At 36.7% G+C, this 16299-nt stretch overlaps 1 long non-coding RNA gene across 3 annotated transcripts in view; it reads left to right on the top strand.

The window, feature by feature from the left end:
• Nucleotides 1-16299, top strand: part of LOC138114067 (uncharacterized) — a 51326-nt gene that overhangs the window by 13400 nt on the left and 21627 nt on the right. The window contains exons 1-4 of one of the 3 annotated variants that reach the window (XR_011152473.1): nucleotides 12212-12461; nucleotides 13940-14057; nucleotides 15225-15331; nucleotides 15426-15476. This is a non-coding gene — a long non-coding RNA (uncharacterized lncRNA). Of the gene's footprint in view, nucleotides 1-12211; nucleotides 12462-13939; nucleotides 14058-15224; nucleotides 15332-15425; nucleotides 15477-16299 lie in introns of those variants that run through there. The other 2 variants (XR_011152474.1, XR_011152475.1) reach the window with 2 other exon arrangements.

Here is a 16299-nt window from a genome sequence, read left to right as displayed (position 1 = left end):
TTAAGGATCAGCTGGGGATACAGACACAAAGAATTCTAAAGTAGTAGGCTTTTAAGCCATCAAAACTACAGGATTAGTGGGTTGGGGATTAATATGAATCCTTGTGGGTTATATATGAACTCTTGGGATAAATTTCTATTCCAAATAGTTTACATCCTTTCTAAAAATATATAAACTAATACTCTAAACTTCACACATGTGTACACTGATGAGGGCACAAGGGAGCCTTCCTTCTTCAGGTAAAAGCTAGTGACAACCTAAGAAGGTTCTGAGCCAGTATTTTCACGCTGAACTTCAAAACAAAGCAGAAATGGGATTCAGAAAGCGACCAGCACTGAACTAAGTCTCTGTGCTAAGTCACAAACCAGCTAAGCAAACAGTAAGAGAGGACAACTGCACCCAAGAGAATGCGAGTTCTTTGTGCCTAGATGTTTCTGTGACTTTCTTTGTTGTGAGGTTTCATAAAGTTTGGCAAATTTATTATAGAAAATAAGTTTATAATATTAAAAAGGTTTTAAAAAAATTATTACATACTACTGGTCATTTTGAGGAATTGGAAGTTCCTTTTTTGGGGTCCGATATATTGTCTGCCCTGCAGCACCATGAACCCAGGCCCTAGAAATCTGTTTAACAGATGGTCATATTTGTTGGGAAGTGTATTCTATGGTGTCTCCAGATAATATTCCAGTCTGCAGCAGATTTTTCTTGCCTATATCATCTGTGCTTGCTCCTTCAGGGGGCCATAAAACTAGTTTGGAACAATCTAATTTCACTCAGAGATACTCAGCCTGCCCTCTGGGGGCCCCCATCTCCTCTGGGGGCAGTGGTAGGAACGGGTGTTTCTAGAGCCTCACTTGTGGCTGGACTCATCAGATTTTTGGGGATCCTGGTTGCAAGACAAACAGCACTAGGCCTAGATTGTTGGCTGCAGCACAACCTGCTTTTCAGTAATTTCCTGTTCCAGGGGGGTTCTACGTGCACTCTTGTGGCATAGCTGAAGCACACCCGAATGCCCAGGGTGAATATACTCCCTCAGAGCCAAGGAAAGACAGAAATAATTTTGTGATTTCTGGAGCTGATGCACTTCCTTTTCTGCAAATGGAGAAATTGTTCTTTGTTCCCTGGTCATGTGAAACTCATTTACAGGCAAGGTCCCCATGGGAGTGGCATCCAGTATGAATCAAGGTTGCCATTCTCTAGTACCATTTTAGCCCTCCTTTTTCCCTCCTGCACCCACGACAGGCTTCTCACTTAAATTCTGGGCTTTGAAATCTAGCCATCGTTTTGTCACATGCCTGGTAATTATTGTGGGTGAAGGTTTATTACTGGGTGCACACTGTTTCATATTCCAACATTTCTAACAGTTTTTCAACATAGAATTGGGAAATAATTTTTTAACATTTTACATAGAATTGTCTGCTGTGTAATCAGCAACTGAATTAGACCAAATTAATCTGGTCCAGACTCTGATCTCCAATATTCCTCTACAAGGCTGGAGCAGGTTTTTGGATTACACAAAATTGTATTCTGTGTTTAAATGAAACACAGAATCTGGCCCTTCATGCTCTACCAAACTGATGCAATTAAGCTACATCTTCTCTACCTGCTACCATATATTTACATTTAAGGATATCAGCAGAAAATACCATCAGTGGATACGTTCTGGCTGATTCCTAAAAGCACGTGGTAATATAAAATATTTATTTTAGAGAGTGAGATGCTTAATTGTACTCAGACACCTCTGGAATCCACTCTCATTCATTTCTATACGAAAAGCAAACAGACAAAAGTCTGGCTGACAGCTTGCCAACACGCTAATTAACTTTCAGCTGCAGCATTCCCAGTCAGCCTTTGCTCACAACCTACACACCCTGCCAGGAAGCACAACAACAAAAATCAACTTCAAAATATAGAAGTGGACAGAATAGAGAGAGTGGCTTCACAGGAAATGAAAATGTTCTGCATGCAAACATAGGTTATACTTTTTTATTATTTATTTAGGGTAGTAGACCTGCGTGTAATTCACTCATGGCCCAATAACTCAAATTTTATTATAATTCCTCTTTAATTCAGGAAGTTCAAAGAGCTGTTCTTCATCCACATACATAAGTCTCCTCTTTATTGTTTTGCTGCTGCATATATTTCTGAATGTGTGCTTTTTTGCAGTGGAATGCAGTACAAAGGGGAACCTTCAGTTTCCAGATTTTTAGACAAAACCTCATGGTTGAGAAACTCTTTCAGACCCCCTTCACTTTCTAGTGCTTGCTCAAGCGACATTGATGTTTGCTCTGTCTTTTATGTTTTGCAGGCTGTTCAAACTTTCCTCTAGTGTAAGACACAAAATGTTTGCTTATGGGAAAAAGAAGATTCTTAATGGAAATTACAAATTTAATTCATATTTATCCTCCTTTGTCTTTAACCAAAATTAGTCCCCTCCCACCCCCACATCTGTTCTGCTTCTGGTCTCTTCCCCCCTCCCATCTGCTCCCACTCTCTCCTCCCTCCTCCCCCATCTGCTTGAACATCACTAACCCTCCGGGGATCTCTTTTCCTCTCTTTGACTCCCTGCCTATCTCCCAGCTGGGCTTGCCTCTGCTATCTGAAAACAAAATGATAAAAACAAGTGTTTATGATGGAGAAAGCAACACACTATTGTTAGTGAACTCCTACAAATTCCTCTCCTTTTGCTCCACAGAGAAAATAGAAAACACCTCCTTGATTTCTGAACATGATAATATCACACCACATCTGAGTGTTCTCAGAGGGCTCTGGCCCTTTTAATGGATGCAGTTGAGTAATTGATTAGAAAAACACCCCAAATGTTTTGCTTGCAGTGGGAAGCTTTATTCTTTTGCCTCATTACCCTGTCCATCGTGAATAGTGCCAAATAACAAAAGCAGCTCTTAGGTACTGGGTCAGACACTGTTTTCAGTTCCCATCACTTCTGGGAGCTGCAAACCCATCTGAACTGGCTCTGATGGCTGCAGGTCCAGATGATGATGAAACTGCAGTTGACGTCCAGTTGCAAAGGTCTTTGAAAACACCGTGTTTTCAGCACTATCCATTTTACGTGGGTCCTTTGATTGCCCTGTAGTTACACGGCCTTGAAAGTGGTGCATCAGAGAGGAGGGTGGTTCTCTGAATATCACAGAACTAATTTTCAATTATTTCACTCTTATTGTCTTTCCCTATAGGCAGCATAATCACTGTGGCCCACACCTCAGTTGCTGAGCAATAGCTAAGGGAAATTTGGCAAAGCAGTGTGGCATTTTTCAAATACTCTTCCATGGAGCACATTCCAGTGATAAAATTTCAGGAAGCATTTTTTGGTGTTATATAGCTTAAAGCAATATTTTATTTTGACCAGACTTTCCACAGATGCACAAATTTACCGTAAACCTTAGGAACCCTTGTTGAGGAGTTACAGTACTGTATTGCAGAAATCAGCCTTGAACAGCTTTGCCTGAAGACCTGTCAGTTTTATTTAAAATTAAAACAAAAATATATGTATTGTTAGGGGTGTCTAGCTCCACAGTTACTGCCTTTCCTCCCAACCCAATGTTAGGTCAGTGGAAATATCTTTCAAAAGCGTGCAGAATTGAACAAATTTGCTCTGAATGTATATGAACCTAAAAAAAAAAAAAAAAGAACTGAGAAAGTTTGTCATAATACTGTCACCTATTTTAAAGCAACTTTGTAGTTTGAATATTAAAAACATTTAAAAATCTCATTACAATACCTTTCTGTGTCACTTTATTGATAGTCCAATTTTTTGATCGTGGATGATTTATCTCATAAATTTTATGATCATCAACTACATTTCTGGCTAGTAGGGCTTTAAAAATTGAACATGAAAGAAGAAGAAATCTGTAGTTTTTTAATACAGTTTCCTATGTTTCACTGTTCCTATTTTTCCAAGGAAAGGTTATGATGTACCTTAGTAGAAAAGTAAATGAGAACTCTCCTGGGGAAAAGATAGTTCTATTAGGCCCATGATGACTTTAGCGAAGGCAATTTTGCCTATTCAGGGTACATATGCTAAACATATAGCATGAGAAAAATATATTTTAGTAAAAAATAGAATGATTTTTACTTTTATAGAATTGAAATAATTTTCTCTGGATTATTAAAAAACAAAAAAACAAACGCCAAAACCCAGAGCCAAAAACCCAAACAAAACTTTGCTTAGAAACCATTCCATGAGCAATTATTCTTCAGCTTCTTATTTCTCTAGCAAAGACAAGGAATATACAGTCCCTGCAGGCTTAACAAGGTTTATGTATTTTCCTTGTATTAGAGAACAGGATTATAGAGAAGGCAGCATCCACAATGTTTTCAACTTTTACGACAAATTCAACTACATGTTTGTCATGTGGATTTGCAATCCCTTTATGAATAGATTAGGGGAATTCTTATGTAAAGTGATTGGGAAAGAGGAAAAAAACCACCCAAACTGTATTGAACATTAAATATTAAAATCACTCCTCTAATGTTTGATATGTTAAGAATCTTGCAGCAATTTAAAACATTTAATGAATGTTTACATCTTATCTGAGAGGTGGTGTTTATTTTGCCTATTTCTATGTGCAGTATAATGATATGCTGATTGAGTCCCGCAGGAAGTGTTCCATAGCTCATTTCATCAGATTGGGCCTGAAAGGATATAAGTGATTGCCCAGAAAATCTGCAACAGAACAGGAAATGGGTCCCAGATTACACAATTATTACTCCTGTACTGTTAAATAAAACTAGTCTCCCAACAGAGGCCCCAAATTGGAAGTGCTACAGGATTTATTCTGAAGTCTAATAATACCACTAAGATAAAATATCATAAGGTGAATTTTCAGAATAGAATTCAATAAAACCTCCAAAGAGAAATTTAAAACCGAGTTTTAGGAATTAATCTGCTTTTTGGCTTGGATAATGAGCCTAGTAGTGTTAAGCCAAATAAAATATATGTAATTTTTTAAAAAGCATATGGTAGAAAAAAGAAAAAAAGAAAAAAAGAAAAATGAAAAAAAGAAAAAAAGAAAAAAAGAAAAAAGAAAAAAAGAAAAAAAAAAAAAAGAAAAAAAGAAAAAAAGAAAAAAAGAAAAAGTTACTATATAAAGCCCTAATGAGTAAAATGTTCTGCATGGAATTTTTTTTGACTATTTAATTTTTGTTATGTGTTTTGTTTGAAGAAACAAAACCACAGTATTTCCAAGGATAAAAAACACTAATGACAATAATTTAAGTACAATCCAATGTGACTGTAAATTTTTCTCAGCCTGAATTCTATTCCAGCTTGTTGGCAGATTTTACTTCTATATCATTTGGAGCATCTCATTAGGATTCTAAATCCTTAGTGAGGACATCAGAAACCTTATCTTTTGGGGGTCTTTATTGAATAGAGCTCAGTATTTTGCACAGTTGAATGTCAGCATCCATTTTGTTATCACTAGGGAAAGGTGACATTGTAGTCATTTGAAAATGTTCTCTACTTTTATGTGTTTAAGTATCCATTTTCATGCTGTCTGATTTGCTGGAATTTTCATTGCATATTTTTCTAGAAAAACCATTTCTATATAATGTAAGAGGTAGAATTAGGGGTGGGAAAGAGGGGGTTTGCCTTTAACCATAAGCAAACTTGGTCCTTATCTCTAGAATTTCAGACAATGATCATTAAATGTTGATTTGTAGCTCAATGTCTTGTCACAGGATATCAGTTTGACACATGTAGAAAAGACCCATCAATTTTAATAAAGTCTTGCCTCTCCCTTGAGTTAAACAACCCATACAATTCTCTGTAGCAGAAAGAGGTAATGATGTTCAATAATTACTATTTTAGAACAATATTTAAATGTTACAATACTTAGTTTTGTACTTCTTGGTGCAAGAAAGCCAAATCTGTGCAGCAGATAAATGGGTGAGTAGAATTCACTTAATTGTATAACCTGATACATCTTTAGGCTATTTACCAACAGCAATATTATCATTGAGGCAGAGGGATGAGTACAGGTTCAAGGTGAACTTGGGAATACAGGTGAGCCTTTTTGCTCCAATATTTTGAATGTATCTTGCAGATATTCATGCAAAGTGAAGCAATGCTGCTGACAACTGCCTAGATGTACCTAAATGTAAAACAAACCTAAGATAAATTTAAGCACATCAAAGAATAGAGATGCCTGTCATCTATGAAGATATTCCTGGATTTGGTTATAAGACTTTTTTTTAAAACTCTCTCATATTAGAGATGCTACACAGTCAAATCAGAAACTCGTCATTACACAGGTCACAACTGCATCACAACAAAACTGCTCATCAAAGCTTCTTACCAGTGAAATTAATAAAGTGATGTGTTTCCTTTAAAGAGCTGGAATACTCACTAGTTTTGTACAGGGCAGGATGGCTGTGCTCCCTGTTCCACCTCACAGCGCACTGGCACAAAGATATTTAAACATACATGGACTAGGTCCCTTCCAACTGAAATATTCTATTCTGTTTTTTTTCTAATTATCACTTAAACACACTTTTTGAAGAAAGCAGATACCTGCAAGATGCAAGATGTTGCAGGAGACTAAAACCTTGCACCAGTGAATTTTACTGTTTTCTGTTTCTTCAAGGATTATGTTCTTGACTAGGGCATCATTCTCTGAAGAACATTTTTTTCCAATGTACCTTACTTGATAAGAAAAAATAATCAATATCCTGGATTATTTTTTTTAATTAGGGTACCTTACTGTTTTCTTGATTTACTGGAGAATCAGAAAAATTATGAAATGAACTGTAATTTAGGTCCATGACTTAGCTTTTTTATATCAGATAGATCAAAAGTTCAGTAAGCGTACACAGATAAAAATAATATACATTCTTTCTGAATAAATAAAATTCAAGGAAACTCTTCATTTACACTCCAGAACTTGAGACAAAGTTTGAGTAAATTATTCAGCGTGAATTATTTGTTCAGCTCTCTTCATTATACCTTTGGTTTGCTTGATTACTGCTAAACAGCCTTTGCCAGAATAAGATATTTTCAGGGACCGAATCAGGAGTATGAAGGTGACCTTATCTTACACCATCAAAATTAGGATGCTTTGAATTATCAATTCTAAATCCTCTATCTCTTTGCAAAGATCATATGCTACTTTTATTTAATCAGAAAAAAAAAATGCTTCAGTTCTTTTTTCTTTGTTAATATATCATATACACAAATGCCAGCAGTCAGAAATCATAAGAATCCATAAAATATCAGATCAATGAGCACAAGCAATAGTTGAGGGAAGTATCTTTTAAAAAACAAATTTCAGTTTTAGCTTTCAGTTAAAGTGAAAAATTTCCTAATGTTATGAAACAAAAATCCTTTTTAATTCTTAACTTTCCGAATGTAAGGTAAAGATTTCTCTTAACATTTTCAAATTCTAAATATAATCAGCTTTTCATGTTTAGCTAAAATTACATATTAGTTGACTCTGGAAAAAGAGGTATAAGACTGTTTTCAAGGTTATTATGGGATTTGACTTTACAACATTTCTCGTTTTTTAAAGGATAATTTCTTCACCTAGAAAAAATCTTGTTGCTTCCAATTTAGAAACTTCCTGTGAATTTTAAAACAGAACTGGAAATTTGGGAAGGTATAAAAAGGGAGCTTGCAGTATCTAATTTCACTTGGATTGTTACCTTTTTAAGCCTGAGATAGTCCAGACTTTATGGGTGGACTTCTCTAGGCTGACAGGGTTTGAGTTCAGCCAAACATTAAAAAAAAATAGAAGTTTGATGTTTGTCCTAAAATAGCCTTCCTGTGCGTATATAATACAACAGGAGAAGACAATGTTAGACAGTGACTCTCAATAGGGATCAAAAAATACTGCTTTTTAAATGCTTTTTTAATGCTTTTCTTTTTGAAGATAAATGCATTTACATCAATTCCTCAGAGTCAGCCTGCAGAAATGGAGCTTCTAGTATTTAGTAAGCCACAGAAATGCTGTCTGTTGCAGGTCCACAATATCTTATGAAAGAGAAAGGAAACAAGTCATCAATTCTGAATTATACAGACCCTTCTAAACATCTAATGGTTGACACAGACTTACATAAATCAACCTGTGAAAGAAAGAACAACACAGAAAAAAATATTTTTTTTCAAGGTTCCAAGTCTTTATGCCCATTATTTTTTATATAGTTTAATGAATCTAACAGGATGCTGTCATTTGACTTAGTAGCTTGATTTCTGCTGATAGATGGCAATATATAGTATTATTAAAAGCAATAGTAACAGACACATACTTGGTTAGCAGTTGAATAAATATGCACATTAACTGTAGTCCCTATTGTTTAGTTTGCTTTTGGTCCCTGTTGATTCTATAACTGGTGATATAAATGTATCAAACAGGGCACAGCAGCAGCTGGAGGAAGTGCACCAGAGGAGAAGGCAGCATCCTGAGCTAAACCAGGCACAGAATGAGACCCCCTTTTCCTAGATAAAGAAGCCACCACCTGAAAAAGATAAGTTGAAGGATTAGTAAAATAAGTGTGTATGCTTAACTGCTTTGGCAGGCACTGGCAATCAGCTTTAACTTAATCATGGCTGTTTCCTGAGGGCTGCTGAAGTTGGTCTGCTCCTTCTGGAGTCTGAAGCTGGTGAAGATTGACTGAGCTGCTGTGTGTGGGCTGGCTGTGCTCCTGCTTCCTGCTCTGGGCAATGCAGGCTGCACACTGTCCCTGCCACTAATCCAGGGATGTACTTTGTCTCCTTAGTAATCAAGGAGAGAGGTATATGCATTTGCATGCCTCAGGTGTGTACTGTATAAGAATGTGTTCACTTTGTTTGCTGAGAGTGCTTGAGTTACTTAAAAGTATATATATTAATTTTCTGCCTCTAGTTCTGGGTTGGTGGGATTTTTGGTTTGGGTTTTTTAGGGTTTTTTTTTGTTTGTTTTTGGTTTTTTTTTTTTTGTTTTTTTTTTTTGTGGGTGGGCAGGGAGTGTTTCCTCTCCCAGTAAAGATTTTGCAGAAGTGTTAACAAAGCTGCTGTCAGCTACTGATGGAGTCTGTGTTTTACATTCTGTTTCCAACTTGGCATAAATCCTAAAATTAATAAAATGATGTGGCGCTCCTCTTGGTAATTAAAGCAAGATGATTATTCTACAATAATAATCCTCTTAAATAGTGAGGCATATAAACAATGGAAAGATAATTCTTTGCTCAGCAATGTAATATATTGGTAAATAAAAAAACAGATTACTTTTGAATTGGTAAACAAGTAATCCTGTTTGTTTCAGTCAGAATAATGAATCTCTATTTGTGTAACAAATGTGCAGTTGGTTTGTGACCCTGAAGACATAAGGTAGAATTTGGATAGTCCATGTGCTCAGAAATAACTGTTTTATCAACTGACTGATTCTGAGCCTGAAGCATCCATCATAGCTAAGGATAACAATCTATTTCATCCTCCTAACTTTATATATTCTGGTAAACACTAAACAAATAAGGGTGTAAAATTCTCTCTCTTTTATTTTTTTTTTTTAATCCCAAAACTTAGAGCTAAGTTGTCTGTCCTATAAATGTTAGACAGATCACAAACACTTTTTGCAAGTGTATATTTGATGCTTGTTTCTTTCATCTTGGAAGAGCAGAGCAGGTTCCTTAACACAGGCAAGATTACTTCTAGTGCAGAGGTAATCAGTGCTAGGCAAGAATACTTCCCAGATGTAAACAGCTGTCTTCTGAGAGAGGAGAGGATGGGAGAAGGGACTGGAGCAGCCACTTTGGTGCATGATATGGGTGTGGGTATTTTGCTAACTGAGAGGGGACCAAAGCTGGTGTTTCACACTGGAGCTCAGTAACAACAGCAGTGTGGAGCCCAGCCCTCACAGTGCAATGAAATCAGCTCCAGGGGCAGCGTGTCCAGCCCTGCCTGGGCAGCTGGGTGAGCAGAGAGCCAAGCATGTCCTATAAACTTATTTGACCTGGGCCCAACCCAGAATGGACACCACGGGACCTGGATTCCTTAGCTGTGGTTGATGGTTGGATTTTGGTGTTTTAAATGTTTATAATATTAATCTATTTTATTATTCACTATGTCTATAATATTTTGACAAAGAAAATATAAGGAAGTGAAAGAAGAAGGAGAAATATAAGGAAATGTGGCAATATGTCTCATGAAAAAGCCTCTCTATGTCTCATATTTCTATAAATCAGAGCACAATTTTTCCCCAAAATTTTTCCTTCTTGTGCAAATAGGATGGCTCAAGATAAGAAGAAAGATAAAACTGATTGGTAATGGACACATGTGTGTCAGCCATGAGAGTGCTGTTGCAGTTTTCAACAGTACTGAGCAATATCTGTAAAGTTGATTCACAGTGCAACTGATGTATCAGTGAGCTCTACCCTGAAAATAAAGAGAATAAAATTAGCCTTAATCTAACATTATCTGTTTAGGCTTCAACATTTTTCCCTTTCAATGTAAATAAGTACAAATCACTGCTAGATTCTTGCAATCCTTTCCTGAAAGGTGAAAGAAAAAGTACAGCAGGAGGGAGCCAAACCAGATTGTCACCTGGAAATCCCAAGTTACATATTTATCACTTTTGTGTAAAATCCTTTCTCCTTTCCCATTCCACAGATTACTGGTTTTGGAGCAAATGATTGGGTTTGTCCTATCCATTCTTGGATGAAATCACAGTTAGGTTTTATTCTTACCACTCTAGAATATGTTAAGGTTGTATGGTTATGTTATTTGAAGAAGCTCAGTCAGGTTTACACAAAGCAAGAGTTTTGTTTTTGGAAAACTCCCCAGCTGGGCTTCTATATGCTGAAAATCATCGCTATACTTCCTCCTTGTCTCTTTCCCACTCTTGGAATAAAGGTTTCTCTGACAATTTGTATGTGTTTTGAATGTGGAAATGGACATACTGTGTCTTGACAGGAATTATTTAATCCAATTCCTGATGCTATTATCACTGACAGCTTTTAGGGGAGTAGCTGTAGTTTTGATTTATGTCCTGAAAGAATTTGTTCTGTCAAGGAACATTTTCAAATATGTTGGGACACATAAATCCTTCTCAAAAGGGATCCCTTCCTTATGAAATATAAAATGATAGGATCAAGGGATTGGAAGTGTTTGACACATTTCTCATTTAAAACAATGTATAACCCTTTGGGTTCTTAAATACACTTTTGTCTATTCCAATTGGTCTTAAATCAAAAACCCTTGAAGACAAAGTTAAGAATGGCAAGTAAAGACAACTTCTCAGGTGTACCTCTCAGAGAGCAATTAGATTGATCAGTTTGACCTCACTGGTTCAGTTCTATATCTGGATCCTAGCAAAGCATATATTGGGATTAAATATTTCTATTGAAGATTATGTTGTGTGAATTACAGATTTAGCAACCAGTGCTTATATAATTAACTATGTAAATTTGACAAGTATATTCAATATTCTCGTGCATCAATGGCACCTCTTAAATAACGAAAATAGAACTGTCCTTATAGGCAGTATCACTTGCAACTCTGTCTGACCACTTTTCACACATCTCTTGAAAAAGACTAATCACAAATTTTTGAGGTAGTATGACTTATGGGGTAAGGTAGGGAGGCCTTGAAAATAAATTATTTTTCTTGTAAAAGTCCTTCTAAAAAAGTGTAACTATTATGGTACTATAAATCAGAATTGAGTTTGTGTGAAGCACTTCTCTAGAGATTTTTATTGTATAGAGGTTACCAATGATGGTGCCTACAAAAATTATTATTTTAAGGTTTTTTAGGAAGAACAACTCCCAAATATATTACCTTATTTCAGTTTTCTTTTCCCTGGTCAAAAAATGTACAAACAATACTAAGTGGCTTTGTTCAATTGATCCAGAACCGAATGGGAACAATTTAAGAAATTATTTTCATACCTTTCAAGTAAAGGATAGTTTAGAGACCTATTGGTCACCCATCTGACCTCCCTTGCATTAGCTTACAACTGCGATCGATTGAGTTACTCCGGATTTATGGGAGTACAACAGGGAGTATATTTAACAGTAATAGGCAGGGTTGCCTGGGTTCTGGAAGGCAGATCCTAGCTTTTTAACTGCCTGTTCCTGCAGCCCTGAAGAAAACATCTTTGCTGTCTCAAGACCTTTTATTTTCCATTTTTCTTTCCTTTTTCTTCAAAATAAGTAAATAAATATCTCAAATGGGTGAGTAGTAAAACTTTATTTAATCCAGCTACAAGGCTACTGAAAGTAAACTGCATTAATTCTTTCCATAAATTTTTGGCCCTGTAATTCTTTTTAGAAACACTCAAGTTCTTATCTTAAGCTGCATCTGAGAGTGAAATCCAAGACACTGGTTTGCAGAGCTGGATGTGATGCAGTTTTGGATGTGCTTCTTCAATAAACTTGGTCTTAACAAAGACTACTAATCAAGAGAAAATTTGACTTGAACCTTTTGTCCTAGAAAAACTGTCTGCTCTCAGCTTGTATGGGTGAAGTTTTTGGTGAGTAAAAACTGTCTGGATGGCTGGGCCCAGAGAGTTGTGGTGAATGGAGTTAAATCCAGTTGGCAGCTGGCTGCTTGTGGCTGTTTTGGGGCCAGTCCTGTTTATATTGATAATCTGAACATGGGTAAATTTGCACACAGCACCAATTTGGATAGAGTATTGCTCTGCTTGAGGCTGGAAAGGCTCTACAGGGAGACTCCATCAGTGGGCTGAGGGCAATGGCAGGTGGTTCAACAAGATGAAATGTCAGGTCCTGTACTTGGGTAGCAGCAACCTAATACTTTTTTTATTATTATTTTTAATTTTAATTTTTTTTTGTCAAGTCTTGGTGTCAGTAATAAGGCTGAGATAGTCTGCCTTCTGTATAGTCAAGACTTCAGTTATCTCAGGAAATTTGAAATGCAGTTAATAGACATAGGATAACAAAGCATTTCAGTACTTAGGAGATAGTTTACCAAATACAATACCATCATTGGACCCATAAGCCAAGACATCATTCCAAAATCTAATTATTACTGTTTTAGCTAAAAATAGTCTTTTCCTCTTAAGAAATTATCCTGGGTCAATATGAAAAAAATAACCAGTGTGCTCAAGACACATGTTCTGACTTGCTGGAACTTGTTTAATTCTGACTTGGTATACGAGGTTGCTGGATATCAGTTTCATGTCCTCTTTAATTTTGTATACTTCTTTGTAAAAATCGTCTCTATTGTCCATAAATTTAGTTGCATTATCAGATCACATACTGGAATGACAAAAAAATACAGATTCTCAAAATAAGAGTTATTTTCTCCTGGAAGAAATTATTTTTCTCTGGATGAATGCTTCAGCAGGCTTCCCAGCAGTGTCTCCTCAGGCTCCTATCGCCTGCCAGCACTACTGAACCTGTCAAGAGCTATTGGGGAGTATCACAGATTTCTTTGTCTTCACCTTGTTCAGATCCCCAACAGGAGAAGACTCCTATTCTAGGCTCAGACAATTGTTTGATATCAAACATGTCCCCATTTCAATACTAGAAAAATTAAATTATTGTGAATTGCCTTGAAAACTTTGCAGCTAATAAAGAGATGCCTGCTAACAGGTGTGACATGATTGTACCACATATTCCTGTTCTCAGGGAGATGGAAAGTCTGATCTAAGACATCACTGTAGAACTCCCAGAAAATCCTTTTATGTAGCAGCCATGTTAAGTGTTTTATGTTGTGGTAGGCTGTGAAGTATTCAAGCTAACTTTTAGTTGGCTTATGTCACATTGAGAGTTCAGTGTGAGGAGAAATAAGCAGTCTTGCTGGTCCTAGCTATCTTTATTCACCAAATATTTTATGTGTGATAATTAGGAACTTTTGGGGTATTTTTTATGTTGGACACCTTATATGCCTTCCAAAATGATCTAGAACTACCATATAATAGATGGCACGTTACACTGTATGTACTTGAGTATCTTTACATCTGGCTACCTCTATGTTCATTTGCAGCTGGAGTGTGTTGGGGATATCCCTGCAGTGTATCTTCTGGTGCAGTTTCCTCTTCAAGTGATGCCTTGGAATGGCTACGTGAAAACAGAAGCTAGACAAGATTAAGAGAATAAAGCAGGTATTTATTGAAAGGTCTTCAAAGGTACACCCTGGGCAGCCAAAAGCCTCCAAGGGGCTACACCCAAGATGGACAATGGCTCACAAATTTCTCATGCTTCTATAGGTTTGGTCCATTTGCATATCAGGGTTAATTCTCCAATTACAATTTCATGTAACGAAGTCATTTACCCCAGTTTGTTCCCCCCTTTCAGAAGCTTAGTTTATATATTTCCAAGGTGTCCTTGAGTCCAGGCCCAGAGAGGATTTGTCATGTCTAACCAGAATGGGGAACAGTAGCTAACAGGCTATATGAACTTTTAAAGTTATGCACTAAAGCAGTATAGGATCTGAAAAATATTAAAGCTAAATCCTAAGGTTGAATAAATCAAGGTCATGTGCTCTGAAATGCCTTATGAAGAGGAAATTACATGACAGTTAGCTGGAAAACCAGGAAAGAGTGCTTCAGAAGTTTACTGCTGATCCAGTTCAACATGATGATGAAGATGAACCTTTTTGTTCACAGAATGAATATTAGGTTAGATACTGTGTTGCCTGCATTTGCTGATGGTTTGAATTACTGATATCTGATATTCAGACTGTATAACCCTTATGGTTAATGGCTCAGCAAAATTATAGTTTTTGACCCATCTCTGTTTTTAGTGTTTTATTCTATTAAAGATTCAGTGAATCATATACTCATTTTGTTGAGCAATAATTCCATTTATCACAAGAATTTTTGTGAATGGAACATGATTACTTCCAGGTTTGTGGAAACCAAGTCTAAAACAGAACAATGAACAGAACAATGAATTTTCCTGAAGAAAATGAGCAACTTATGGCAATATCCAAGCAGGCCTAGAGTAGTTTGTGGTGCCATCTTTACTAAGTGGAATTGCTAAAAGTAGTTACTATATTACAGAGAAAAGATAGAATACCCACTTAAATACTTCTAGCATAATGCTATAGATGTGTTACCAAAATGTCTCAGAAGAGCAGCTGGGGGATGCTTGTGGGGAGCATATGTATGAGCTTGAAGAAGCATATGTATGAAGTGAATTTTATTACAGAACAGATGTCAGATATGTTGAACTGTGATACAATGTAGATCATTTTATTGGCTTCCTTGTAAAAGACAGTTTTAAAAGAATACTGACTAATCTCTTCTTCTTTCTTGTACATTACCAAGGGAGAGACATAAGTCAGTGACCAACTTCTTGAAGGGATGCAGAACTCCTTCAAGGTGAAGGAGGCCAAGAGAAAAAGGTCACTTTCCTTAAGGCAAGGTAACAGGAGGTATGGGGGGGGACATCCAGTGGTGGGTTTGGGGGACTTTTCCTTAAAGCACTTGGCAAAGGGGCCCTTGACATTTCTTTCTTTCTTTTCTGAGGCCCTGGCTCCCAGAGGGAAAAAAAAGAGGATGAAAAAGTTCATACTAAACGTAAGTGATCTTTATTGACCTGTGACTTTTTTGTAACCATGGCCTCTGGCATGTGACTCAATGTGCATTTCTTGTCAAAACAGGTAAGGGAATTGTGCACTGCCCTGAAGGAAGGTATAGTGTATGTGTGTGTGTGTAGAGTGCTGAAAGGCAAGAGATTGATTTGGGGGCTGAGGTGAGAAGAGGAAGATACAGGAAAGTGTGAGAAGGAAAAAGTGCTGTGAAGTGAATTACTTTTTGTTTCCTCTGTGCTCGTGGAGGATTGCCAGAGTTATTGATATTTTTTTTCATACCAACTCAGTGTTGTTCCTCTTTCTACCAATGAAAATTTCATATTTATTTTGGTTCAGGAGCCCTATGGTTTATGCTTTCCTTTTTCTAAATTTGATGAGGTTTTTTTAGATTTAATAAATGTTTCCATAGACTGTTTCTGTAATTGTATGCAGTAATCACTGTATGCAACCTATCAGGAAAGTTCTGATAGGCAATGTAAGATAAGCTGTGCAGGAAAAATTAGCCTTACCTGTGATACCATTGAGGTAAATGTAGAAAACATTGTCCAGCTAACTAGTACTGCTAAGGAGGACAAGACAGATATTGCATTCTTTCAAAAGATTAGGTCAGCAATTAAACCAAGGAGTTGGGATGTCTATCATTCATTCCTGTGGTGAGGTGGAGCTTGAAAAGGGACAGGAGAGTCTTTCTCAAAGCATTCTAAGCATCAACTCTAGCAATGGGTATATTTCAGGCTTACCACCAGAGGCCCAGTATTGTTGTGCCAGAAGCACAGGGATATTCAGGGAAAGTGCTGAAAATGTGCTGG

Source organism: Aphelocoma coerulescens, chromosome 8 (genome assembly GCF_041296385.1).
Source record: "Aphelocoma coerulescens isolate FSJ_1873_10779 chromosome 8, UR_Acoe_1.0, whole genome shotgun sequence".
In the NCBI taxonomy this organism is placed as follows: Eukaryota; Metazoa; Chordata; class Aves; order Passeriformes; family Corvidae; genus Aphelocoma; species Aphelocoma coerulescens.
The sequence above is the reverse complement of the archived record's forward strand: the minus strand, read 5'-3'. Positions and strand labels throughout refer to the sequence as shown.